The sequence below is a fragment of the Etheostoma spectabile genome, chromosome 9 (assembly GCF_008692095.1).
Source record: "Etheostoma spectabile isolate EspeVRDwgs_2016 chromosome 9, UIUC_Espe_1.0, whole genome shotgun sequence".
Lineage (NCBI taxonomy): Eukaryota > Metazoa > Chordata > Actinopteri > Perciformes > Percidae > Etheostoma > Etheostoma spectabile.
Window position 1 is genome coordinate 18,160,277 of NC_045741.1, and position 13,861 is coordinate 18,174,137.

The 13,861-nt window shown below is 39.6% G+C and overlaps 2 pseudogenes; both read left to right on the forward strand.

The window, feature by feature from the left end:
- Positions 1–13,861, forward strand: part of LOC116695329 (5-hydroxytryptamine receptor 3A-like) — a 176,825-nt pseudogene that overhangs the window by 74,745 nt on the left and 88,219 nt on the right.
- Positions 13,732–13,861, forward strand: part of LOC116695330 (receptor-transporting protein 3-like) — a 1,227-nt pseudogene continuing 1,097 nt past the window's right edge.

Below are 13,861 nucleotides of genomic sequence, written 5' to 3' on the forward strand. Positions count from 1 at the left end.
GATGTAAAACTTACAATACCAAAATTTAAAATTTAAAAACTTAAAGTTGAAATAGAACCATGCACAGTAGGAGGAGGTAGATATTGTAGGAGTGATTGTTCACATGGAAACAACAATGATAGTGGATCTATTTTAACAGCTTAAAATTACTTCTGCAAAATTATGCCATGTATTTAAAAAGACAAAGTGGATAGGGCAATGTTGCATGAATACAACTGGAAAATGTTTGTTTCATTTCTTTTGCAGTCCTTCACTAGTGAGTGCTTTGAAGAGAAAACAAAACTACACCCGAAACTTAAGGAAACCAGGTGTGCATGGGGATGTTGTTCCATAGGTGGGGGCCCCACTGCACGGCCCTATCGCCCTTATTTTTTAGCTTTGATCTGGGACGTCCAAGAGCACTGATTTGACACACCTCAGTGTTCTGATGGAATGTGGCTAAGCGCATCAGCCAAGTTTCTGGTGTAGCCCACATATAAGAATACAATAATCCAGCCAAGCAGTGATAAAAGCATGAATGACTTTTTCAAGGTCTTTCGAAGAAGCTGGCTTTCATTTTGGCTATAAGTCTTAACTGGAAGAAACTGGTCTTGACATTGCACTGATTTGTTTACTAAAATAAAGGAGGTATAAAAAAACACCAATTTTTAATATGATCGATTTTGGGAGGCTGAGGGCCAAATGCCAAAAGGTCACCCCAGAGCATCCGAACGTCAAACGTGATGATTTCGTTTTATTTTGTTTAGAGTGAGGAAGTTTAACTCCTCCAGGTTTTACCTCCTTTAAGCAGTCAAACATGGCGCACAGACTCTTTGGTTATAGATTTCATTGGCAAGTAGATTTGGACATCATCAGCAAAAACATGATAGGAGATGTTATGTTTCTGAAAATGGAACCCAATGGCAGCATGTACAGTGAGAAGAGATAGGGCTCAGAATGGAGCCTTGAGGACCCCGCAGGTAAGAGGAGCAGCTGACGAGAGTGTTCAGCTAATGAACAGAGAAGCTCCTATCAGTCAAGTATGACTCAAACCATTCAAGACAATACCTTTGATACCTACACAATGTTCAGAATATGCACGGTGGCTGTAAACATTGAATGTCTTTTAAAAAGCAAGTTATGGAGTTTACATAAACAAAGCATAAAAAAACTTGCCCATGGTTCAATGCGAGCACACAATGCTGGAGAACCGAAGAGATTGAAGCTCCCACAGGTGGAGGTGTTAACAAATAGATGGGTGATGATTACCGAGGTGTGGAACAACAAGTCTGTGTTGTTCCTAGGTGTGTTAGTGACCTAGATCTAAATGCAACCTATGATATGTGTGGTCTATGTTTTGTCCTTTTATATTTATTTACAGTAGATGCGAGGATCAATGTTACGGGGCAAGTATTTGTTCATGAGGTGCAGGTCCAAACTGTTTGCAATATGCAATTTCAGATTAGAGTTTGAGATCTTTCATTTGTTTGAGGTTTCTTTTAAAATACAACACAAACTTGTTTTAATGAGGGAACTAAATGTGTACTATAACCATGTAAATAGTAGACAAGCCTATAACCAAAAAAAATCTCCTTTTTCAATTGTTTCTGAAATCATAACTGTATACCTGCAGATTGCCTCTCATTAACATGTTACTTCAAACCCTAATTATCCAGGTCTTTGTGTACAATTTACGTATAAATTTCATTGTAAAAACAGTACTGTATTTTTTTTACACTTGTCTTAAAACAAGGCACTAAAACATTAGCGGATAAAAGCAAACTTTGATTCATTTCATATATTTAGGCCATTTAATCATTAGTTCTGATGAATAAATGTTTAAGTTTGAAGTTCTATATGAAATATTGTCATATATATCCACTAGATGGTGCCATCGTTGATTTATGGAGTTGGAGGTACCAATTTTAAATGTAATCATTTCTAAAGATATTTAAGACTTTTAGGCCTTATTTTCAAATATATTTATGTCATGTGAAAAAGACTAAAACATCGTGGGCTGATTGGTTGAAGAAAAAAATTTAATATAGTCTTTTTCTACCACCTTCAGTTTAGAGCTTAATAGATTGGTCAATTAATCTGCAACTATTGTGATAATCACTACCTGTTTTACTTGTTTTTTAAACAAAATGCCAAACACCCGTGGTTCCAGTAGTTGGCACATTTTCTACATTTAAATTAAAATGAATTACATTCACTTTGGAAGAGAAAGATAATAAAGAGAGAATTAGAACTAAAACGATAAAAGAGAATGAAAGATTGTTAATTGCAGCCCACTTTAGTTTAGTGTCATTAGCGTAATCTTTTTGACTCAACATTTCTACCAGCCACAAAAAAATTGCCCTCATCAACAGTCTGGCTAAAATGAAAGCTTTTCACATTTTATCTTATATTTAATATGTACACTGTTGATTTCCCACCTTTGCATAGCTAACACCAAAGCACACTTATTGTGGTGCACATCTACTTAAAATGTTTTTTCAGCGTACTTGACATAACCCTCACCCACCCCAGCACAAATGGTGGCACATGTAGGACATTTGCATGACATAACCATCTTGAAGGCACCCTGAATTTTGTTCTTTCCCCGGCAAGATAATAGACTGCACTTCATTGAGGCTGTAGCTTGCTGTGATGGCTCCAAGCTTCTCAAATTACACATTTTGGCTATGTGAGAGTTCAGCTCCCTCTCAATTAAAATTCTGTACCTTGATGTAAAACACAGAGTGGTTAGAGGTCACATCTACAATAGCATCTTGATATAAGAACACTAAATCCCCCACATTCTTTTATTCACCTTGCACAATTGCCATGGCTTTACTAGATCTGACTGCCTTAGCGCTGATCTCTTAATTTACATTTAGCAAATAACTTAAAGCTATAGTGCGTAATTTCTGTAACCCCTAATAAGGAATTCTAAGTTAATGCCAACAACACTGTTGGTTATCCATAAAAGCTTCCTTGATCACGCACACACCCCAACACGCCTTCCACGCAGTTGCTAGTACCAAGGAGGACCTGAAGGATTAAAAAACATGGACTCTTCAGATGAGGTAATTACTCCACACGACTTCTGAATATATGCCATACTAAGAAGAGAGAGTTGTGTGAGCTGATAGTCAGACAGATGAGAGACACTGATGCTCATGACCCCCGTTAAGTATCCGCATCTCTAAGGTCCGCAATAACTCCATCCAAGCTGAGACCTGTAGAAATGATACACATTTTAGTTATACTTTTAAGTTATACACGTTTGAATGATAAAATTAAAGGTTAGTCGTAATGAAATTTTGGTTGTGAATCTTTTGGTCATTCGATTTTTTTTTCGAGCAACTACTTTCCTTGACAGGCAGAATTTTTTTCACATTTTTTTGATTTTTATTTGTGCTGGTTTTTTTTTTTTCCTATTTTTTCTTGAGAGAAAATTGAATGACCAAAGATGCAATGAGCCTTCATGAAGGTTCACTCACCTCCCCTTCTAAATATAGGCCACCAGGACTCAATACACTGGTTATTTATAGATGAGCCGTACATGTGGCTGCGACGCTCCAGAGCAGAGTCACTGTGATGGTGGCGTAGGGTACATGAATTGCAGCCATATGCCGTTCTCAGTGCCGCAATCAGTCCTCAGTCTCATGGGATGCACCAAGGTTTTGCACACATAACATGAAATAGTGACATCACTGTTGGGTTATTATTGTGTTTGTCCACATTCAAGCCACAGTACTTTACGTAAATCCATCTATGTCCATGTTTGGTCACCAAAACTTCATTTACGCCATTTACTCCACAACGACATCCAAATTGCCGTGCCCCACAACACCTTTTACCTTAGAATTCTGTGTCACTTCCGGTATCTGGTACATTCCCTTTCCGTGAAGAATCTGTTGTTTTTCAAATTTGTTCTGGGACTTGTAAAACTGTTTGCGTCTTGTTCTTTGTTTTTTTAAATGTAAATTTGTTGTGTTCTTTTTAAAAGTGTTCACACTTTGTAATGTTGTATTGCACTTCCCGGCCACCATAGTATGTTCCAAAAAAAGCTTTATTAAATCTACAGTAACAATATTTTTTTTTTTAAACATCCCCCAACAACTAATTAATCAGGAATGCAAGGTACTACATAATCCACGCACTTTTATTGATTTACAAGTTTTTATAGTCTTTTCATTCATTATCACAGTGATTAACTGCCTTAGAAATCAAGAGTACACTTCCAAATACTGAGAGCCCACCAATGCTGTATGGGACTCTTGTCTCGGGTTCTGACATTCATCAAATGGTGTTGCTTTAGAACTAGATCACCACAAATGAACTCAAGGTGAAGTCCCTTTTTCCTCCACAGGTCCATTTAACAACACAGTGCCTCCTCGCATTGTGCTGAGAGCACGTTAAACAAATTAGCAAGGAGAAAAACACCATCCGAGCTTTCAACTTGTATCTACTTGTTTCAATGCAAAACCATTGCAGCCATCACTCACATCAACATGTTGGTTACCAAATTAGTAATGGTTCACAACATTAGGTAGGGCACTTAGTTTTCTGCACTTCATTTTAGCCTGGGAGATGCAATCAGGTTTCTATGGAGTTGCCTTATATGAATTATTTGTATAACATCTGCCAATGCTTCATCAGGGTAATTACACCCTTATGTAAGTTTGGGTCTCTGGTCCCCCCTCCCTTACACATAACTAATACATATGAGGTGAATAATTGTAGGTGCTATGAAACTTTAACTGTGTCCTCCTCCTAACTGGGCCTGCTGTGTGTGTGTGTGTGTGTGTGGTGTGGTGTGTGTGTGTGTGTGTGTGTGTGGTGTGTGTGTTGTGTGTGTGTGTGTGTGTGTGTGTGGTGTGTGTGGTTTGTGTGTGTGTGTGTGTGTGTGTGTGTGTGTGTGTGTTGTAGGTGTCTGTGTCGGGAAATCTATCTGCATGTGATGGTGGCAGAGAAGGAGGACCAAGATGCGGGTTGGCGGCAAACACAGGCTCATTTATTGTAACCAAAGAGCAACCACAAGGGCATAAAACAGTCCAACAAGTCTCAGGGAGCACTGGGAAGGCAACTCCAGGAAGAGTCCAAAAAACACAACAGGGGAATAGTCCTAAACAGGCCTGGGAACAAAAAACACAAACAGGTAAAAGCACAGGAAGATCCCAAGGAATATCTGGACAGGATTCTCCACAGCAACAGGCTGACAGGACACAATGGTGGGACGCACAACTGGAATGATCTAACAGAAGCAGAGGAAACACTGGGGTAATCAAGAGGTAATGAGGTAATGAGGAACGTGAACATCATGAAACACATTAGGGTGGGGCTGGACAATCAGACAAACAAAGCGAAGCTGGACAAGACAAGACCAGACAGGAAGCAGACTAAAAAATAAAACAGGAAACAGAACATACACAGCATGGAAACACAAGAGAATGTACGACACCAGTAGGGGAAAACTGGACAAAAACACAGGGAAGGCCAAACAGGAAAATAACCCCAACAAAACCCCAACCCATAACACTGCACCTGCTATTACTTATTAACACAAAGTTACAAAATCGTTACATTCAAGCACTTTCATATTTCCCGATTAATTCTAGAAATGGCACCGTTAATTTTCAAAAATCTTGTTTCTATTTTTATTTAAAAATTACAATTGAATTTTCTTGTTTTCTCAAAAAAAATGATTATCTGATTACAAATGTGATCTCACAGGGTAAATCGCTAATATGAAAAATAAATGGTACATTGTAATTAAGTTAAAGTAAACATCTGTTAAGTATTTTACATAAATATTATGTCTGTATTGATTTATGATTGTTTTTTTTGGTCTTGTTTTGTATTTGCTCTGTTTCCTGTTTTATTGTGATAGTCTGGTTTTCTGTGCCGCTTGTCTTGTTTTACCTCCTGTGTTTTCCCACCCTTGTAATTGCCTGATGTTTCTCAGCCCTTGTGTCACCTCTTGTTTCCTTGTTACTCTGTGTATTTAGTCTTTGTCCTCCTCTGTCCTTTGTCAGATCATTTTGTGTTTTTTTGAGTTCCAGTGTGCTGTGTATTTCTCGCCTGTTTCTTGATTTTTTCCCTTGGTTTCAGTTCATCTGGTCTCTTTGTTTTTGTCTTTAATTTAATTTGACTGTTTTTTGGCACACCTTTTGTTGTTTTTTGGCATTTTGTCAATTAAGAATCAAGCTCAGTACCTTGTCTTTTCCTTCTCCACCACTTCGGACAGCAGATAATTGATCTACACTCACAACCAGAAATAGAGCGGCAAAACTCACTTTGGCATATATGTAATCGGAATGAGTCATTTGACTAATTGATTCAGCTAAGCTTGATCACTTATGCTCACTTGTCTCTTTAGTCATATATAAGCATATTGTTTTACAGGTGGGCTGGTTTATTCTGAGGAGAACGCAGAGGTATTTCTTGGGCAGGAATTGCATTTATCATGGGATTTGTAGTTTTATCACCACGTATGTACCAACACCATATCCCCCAGAAAGAACTACAACACATCAACAAACGTTCTGAAGGCAGCGTGCTGCTGGTTTCGTTCCAAACAAGACTCTAGTCTAGAATCTGCCTCATTTTTTTCTTTCTGCGGCCAGCAGAAAGGGTTAAACTTGAACATATGCCGTTTTTAAGACATTTTAAGGCCTTAAAGTTAAAGTTCAGAATTTTAGACTTTTTAAGACCCTGAGGAATACTGTTTTTTTTTAGCGCCATCAGCATAATCAATACTGTATAGACTGTAACATATATGAATATATGAAACCAAAATTGCAACACAGATCCCCAAACCTGTGTCTTTGAGTGAAAAGGCAGAATCGCGACATACCACTTCCAACTCACGAGTTCCCGTCCATATCCATGCTACCACATTTTTAAATTACTATTAGTACTTTAGGTGCCTTCTCCCCCTTTTGTAGGGTAAATTTAGCAAACTGTAAAGACGGTTAAAGCTAAGGGACGGTAACTCTAACAGAGGTGTAACGTTCGAATGTAGTTCTGTCTGACTTGGGTGCCTGTTCTGTTTCCCGACGGTTCAGTATACTCCCGTAGCGTCCATAGCATCGGAGTTAAGTGCTGACCAGAATGGCAGCTTGACCAACTGCCACTTTGCTTGTTTTGCTTGTGCTCTCGGTAGGCCAAACTCTCTTGTGGGCAAAGTAGAGTAAGGGGAAGTAACCTTGCCCCTTATGACCTCATAAGAAGCAAGATTCCAAATCAGCCCATCGAACTTTCATTTGCTAAAGGCAGAGCAGAACACCCGGCTCGGTTTACATCTATCGCCATTTCTAGCCGCATATAATGTTAAAAACTCAAAGTGAAATTTTCATGCCATGGGACCTTTGATTGAACTTTCTCCCTAACCACAAGGAGATAACAACGTGGTTGTGTGTTGCTTTCTACTCATCTCATCAGTAATAACCATGTCATGAGTTGAAATCAAGACAAATATCACCTCTACTGTAGCTCTGTGCTGAGTCATGCATGTTACCAACATTACGCTGGTGACTGAGACATTTCCCTCACCAGACATTATCCTACAGCTATTGCTTAGCTAACACAGTATTGACGCCCAGAAAAGCTTGCCACGTTATCTACGTTCATTGCACCAATCTTAACGGTTAATGTTAAAATGGCACAACACGTTTGTATTTCAATAAAAAAAGTTAAGAAGTCAGACTTGCTAACACGCTAATTGTTGCAGAGTTTCATCCGTTACCATAGCGACGTTATTTCTTATCTTCCGGTTTCAAAATAGATATACGTAAATACGTTTGTACTGGCATCGTTTACCTAACTTCATGGCGTAGGCTAGTTAAACCACTTAATTAGTATTTGTTTACGTTTAGCTAAATCGATTGTAGTAAAGTCTTTTTCATTTCAGCTCCTTGCCTTTACTTTCGCACTGGTATCAGTCCAGTGGGATCCACAAATGTAACACATGAGCCAATTCACCACCATCTGCATCATGATTTCTGAACTCCTGCTTTCAAGGCAAGGCCTCATCAACTGCAGCCAAATCAGAACATCTCATTTGGCTTCACTTACCTGAGAAAAGCAGCACAAAAGTGCACTGATTGCAGAAGGAAATTGACTACTTACTGGCTTTAAAGCTCCATCTCCAGCTTTGATAACATAGGGATAGCACTATCCTGGCACATTCTCATAATCAGTATTCTCCATCTTGCTTGTTTTGGCTAAGATAGGAAGGTTGGATTTCAATCACCAAAAATAAAGGTATTTCCACATTCACTGTACCTTTTATGATATCATATAGACCAACTTACACTATCTGAATCAAGATTTTTACCAATCCAACATGAGTAGTTAAATGAAGAGCCGGACTGCACCACGGTCAAATAACACAGATTCAATAATTCAATTTGAAACATGAGATATATTAGAACAATTAAATGAACTCATTTTGAATTCCAGATCGGTTGTGCATGTGTCAGAAAGCCTATTGTCGATGTTATTGCAGCTAATTGTTGAACATGGTGAGATGTATTGCATTTGGTATTGACTATACAGGCCAGGATGATGTAAAACTTACAATACCAAAATTTAAATTTAAAAACTTAAAGTTGAAATAGAACCATGCACAGTAGAGGAGGTAGATATTGTAGGAGTGATTGTTCACATGGAAACACAATGATAGTGGATCTATTTTAACAGCTTAAAATTACTTCTGCAAAATTATGCCATGTATTTAAAAGACAAAGTGGATAGGGCAATGTTGCATGAATACAACTGGAAAATGTTTGTTTCATTTCTTTTGCAGTCCTCACCTAGTGAGTGCTTTGAAGAAAAACAAAACTACACCCGAAACTTAAGGAAACCAGGTGTACACTTCGTTTCATTTTCCATTACTCTGTATTGAACCCTTTATGGTCTCTCAACCTAGGCTTGATGACTTATTCTCAAAAGTTGTGTGTTTACTGTGCAGAACAGCTGTCAGTGTTTTGTATCTTCCTGATTCACCAGCACCACTGGAACTGACAGGATGGCGGCGCCAGAGGGGACAAGTATCTTCCAGACTACAGCAAAGAATCTTAAAGACTCCTGGCGCCTGGAGTTTGATGAAAGTATTGTGCCCAACCGGCAACAACCGGGCTGGAGAAGGCTATTGTTTACACAAGTGCACGGTTAGTGTGATGGACTAATGTTAAAACTGTGGTGGATTTGTATACACACCATGGTATATGCCAGGTTAATAACTGTTAAATCATGGTTTAGACAGTGGATGTTTTAGGTTTATTAAGGTTTGAGTGTAAAATCCCACGGTCACATTATGGTGACTTACTAATGTTTATTCTGGGGGGAAACTGGTCCCCACAATGCAAACCATTTACTTAGGGTACAGACGTTTTGGGTTAACGTTAGATTTGGGTAATGGTAGGTTAGGGTTCAGGGTATCAATGTACAGTAAGGTAATGCCATGTCTAGTGTGACAAAAGATGGTTGAGTTATGTTATATTGACAGAGAAATAATGTAGTGGTAGAGTTTGACCTCAGTTGATGAGCCAAAGACACTAGGTTTGCAAAAATGTCAGAGATTATTCTGTCTCCAAATGTTCCTATAGCTAATCCTTGAGTTTCCAGTGTAACTTTGGTTGGTTGTCATTTTGTTATGGTTCCACTGCAGCGAGTGTGGAAGACACTGGTCTTCCAAGGTGATGGTGGTCGGCAACATGCGCCTGGCAAACAGGCAGGGTGTTGTCAAGTGAGGCCTTCCGTCAAAACTGTAAGATTTGCAGCACTGCTCCATGGAGAAGCCAAGTTCACTTCAGAGACATCAAACCCCTCCTGCAATCTGGTGGAGAAGATGAGAATCAAATGCTACAATGAAGACTGGGCAGAAAGAAAAGGCCCTTATAAGCTTTGATGCCAAAAGTCCCCATGAGCCTGCTCATTGTGAGGCCTGTATGCAAGGCATCTGTCCAAAGACAAAGTCATATTACAAAGCGCAGTTGTACTACACTTTCCCTTCTGTCATTCTGTTACTTTGTATTGCTGCATCTTTTTATATAATGATAAAGTTCATATATGCTTTCATGAATAATTTGTTGTTCCTGTTGTCATTTTTCTTTAAAATTTATTTTGTCTTTTAAAAGCATTAAACAACCTCTTCTTAGCAGATCTTTGTTAGATAATCAAGCTTATGCAAGGAATAAACTTAATGTGTTTGTGATTCATGGTGTGCGTGTTAACTAAATTGGTCTAATATATTTATTATTTGTATAAACAATTCAAAAACATACATTTACAAAAAATTTGAAAACTGGGATAATGTAACACACATATATATATAAACGAGCAATGTTAAGCACCATTTACTTGCACTTGTAGTTGTTACAGTGTTCATCGAAGAGAGACAAGAACGCAGGGAAGAGGCCGGCAGGCGAGAATGTTAAGGATTTGTTCCAAAAAGAAATTTATCATACAAAAGGAAACCAAAAATCCAGGAACAAAGTCCAAAATTTAAAATGCAAATAGTCCCAAGTGAAAAACTCACACGGAACAGAGACTCAGGGAAAAGGAAAAAAAAAAAATCAAAGCCAACATCTGGAACAGAACAAGACAAGAACAAGAACAAGAACAAAAGAGACAGTCAAAACTACTGACAAGAACGAGGGGAGCACGATACTAAATACACAGGGTAACAGATAACGAGAGGCAGTGACAAGGGCTGGGAACCAGGTGGAAAACATCAGGTAATCACAGGAGTGGGAAACACAGGAATAAAACTAAAGACAAGACGAGACACAGGGCGTTTCTCAATATGTGTTCTTCATGACTTGTGTCCTGTGTCCTTGTGAAACGTCAGTTTGGTGGCCAAAGTACTGACCCAATACACAAGTTAGCATTTCGCCAAGACAAGTTAAATCCCCGATGTGATCTCGACACGCCATTTTACCGGGATACATCGGATGGTGACTTGTGTGAACTTGGCCGGCAGGTATCCCAGCATTCAATTCGGGTGTAAAGCGCTTATGGTTTCCGGTACCCATATTTTCACAATTTACGTCTATATTAAATCAAAAAATCATTTTTAAGATGTTTAAGGCGAGAAATCAGCTGTGTAGATTTTGAATATAGGCAGTTCAACGAAAATTGATGGTGAATTAAAAAGCCTTCGAGTTTGAAAGCTCCGCAAACCCCGCGGGCGAGCTTGCTACGCCAGCCGGGGATGACTCTCGCGAGCCGTCAGTCAGTCAGCTCACAGCCCCCTCTGGCCCCACGTCTAGACACCCCTCTGGCCCCACATTTAGACAGACCACTGCAGCAAAGCGGTCTAAATATTGTAATATTTTAAACAATTTTTTCCGCTGTCATATATACTGTCCTCTTCATCCTGGCTCTCCTCCCTCTCGGGCTCCTCTTCTGCTTCTCGGTAACGTATACAGACTGCAGTGACTAACTTTACCCATCCATCTATAATTTTAATCCTAGTTTAACGTCTTTTCTGCTTTCAATTAAAATTGAATCCCGAACAATGTTACAAGGATTTTTTCCCCGCCGTTGTGTCGGTATTTATATAGTTATGGCCCGTGATACTTAATAGCACTTTAAATAAACCTAGAAGACTGAACAACAGAACAACAAGGCGGTGTGAAGGGTGACCGTCCTTGCTTTATTATGAATACCACACACAAGCTAACTATAAAGTGGCAAGCGCCCTCTTTGCTGGGGTGTTGCGCAATAACGGAAGAACGCTTCGTCTCAAAACTGCCAACAGCGTTTTGTCTGCTTCTGAACTTGCGAGTTCTGTCTTCCAACAGCTACAAGTACGGTCTCCCCAAGAACACAAGTCCGTTCTTTGCTACTTGGTATTAGAAACGCCCACAGACCATACATAACAGGAAAACAGAACATTAGACAGAAACCACCACACAAAAACAACAGAAAACAGGATACAGAAACCGGATAAAAACCATAACAGTAGTTCTTTCACTAATAGCTGAATGTGACTCAGGATACTGTGTAAACAGTGAGGGCAGTCATGATATTGGCTATGTATAATAATAATAATAATAATAATAATAATACATATTGCACATTAATTCTGATAAACACTTTTAATCTCCTGTTTCTAATGACAAACAGAACAGTAGTTAAATAGGGCCTTTAAGTTGAAATATCATGCACAGGAGAGGAAGGTAGAAATGTTTAAGAAGTGACTGCATATCCATTTCATTGTGGAAATGATGAGAGTGGATCAATTACAGTAAAGTAAAATTACTTATTACTACTTACAAATTATGCCATTTGTTTGAATAAAATCATAGCATAAATTAGTTTTCATCTCCTGCAAGACAGAAGACATACATAGAAGATAAGGCAGCAAAATACCAACAAGTGGCAGTGTTGCATCACTACTATGGTAAAAGGTTTCAGTTTCATTTATCTTGTAGTCCTTCACTTGGGAGTTAATCCACACATTTATTATGTGTGTGATATATTAGTATTGGACTCTGTGGAGCCAGCTCGACGACTTAGACTTCGCCGATGATCTGGCACTACTTTCCCACAGCCAGCAGCAGATGCAAGAGAAGACAAATGTAGTGGCAACCTTGTCACAGCAATCGGCCTAATCACCACAGGGACAAGACCAGATCCTAAAGACCAATTCCGCAAACACCAGAACCCATCACTCTGAAGGGACCCCCCTGGAAAAGCGCAGTCCTTCCATACTTGGGAAGCATCATTGACCACAGGGCAGTACAGACGCAGATTAAGGCAGGATTGGTAAAGCAAGAGCCGCCTTCGCCCGCCAAGAACATCTGACCCCAGAAGCTGTCATGACCACCAAGATCCATATTCAACTCCAACGTAAAGTCAGTCTTACTGTATGGCAGAGACCTGGAGGATAAATAAGACTACCATCAGAAAAGTTCAGACCTTCATCAACACCTGCCTCAGAAAATTCTCCAGATCCGATGGCCTGACACCATCAGTATACCAACCTCCGGAAAGGACGTGCCAACTCCCTGCCGAAGAGAAATCAGGAAAGGAGATGGGCTGGATAGGGCATACCGGCGAAAACCACCAACCAGCATCCTACAGGCGTTGCGGTGGAACCTACAAGGCAAACGGGAGAGAGGTCGCCAGAAACACCTGGCGACGCGACCTTGAGGCTGACACCACCAGATGGGCTACACCTGGAACCAGTTAGAGAAAATGGCCCAGGACAGAGACTCTGGAAGCTGTTGTTGTTGTTGTTGGCGGCCATACCCTGGTAGGGGTGACGGGCAGTAAGTAAGTAAGTAAATATTAGTAAATTAAAAGTTTAAAAAAGTTAAAACCTTCAGTTGACCTTCTCCCAAAACACACAATTCACACACAATTTAAAAATGTTTTGCCTTTATTGTATAGGATGGCTTAAGACAGGTAAGTGGAGAGAGAGAGGGATGACATGCAGCAAATGACAGCCTGACCCAGCCTGCTGCAGCAAGGACTGAGTCTCCGTACATGGGCGCATGCTCAACCCGGTTGAGCTACCAGGCCACCCCCAAACACAAACAAGCTTTCCCTCTCTATATTTCTCTGTATAAACAGGCTTTCCAGAAATTAAACAATCTAGTGACAAATGTTTTATACGCTTAAATGCCCCTTAAAAACAAACTTGCCATTTCTCATTCTTTTCATGTTGTAAAACTAGAACTGAAACTTAAGGAAAACCATGTTTACACTTTTAAGTTTCATTTTCCCCAGACTCTATAGTCAGGATGAGTCATTCTCACAAGCTTGCAGATCAGCTGTCAGTGTTTTGTCTTTTCCTCATTCACTAGCAACACTGGCACTGACAGGATGGCACAGCCAGAGTGGACAAGTATCTTCCAGATGAAAACAAGAGATCTTG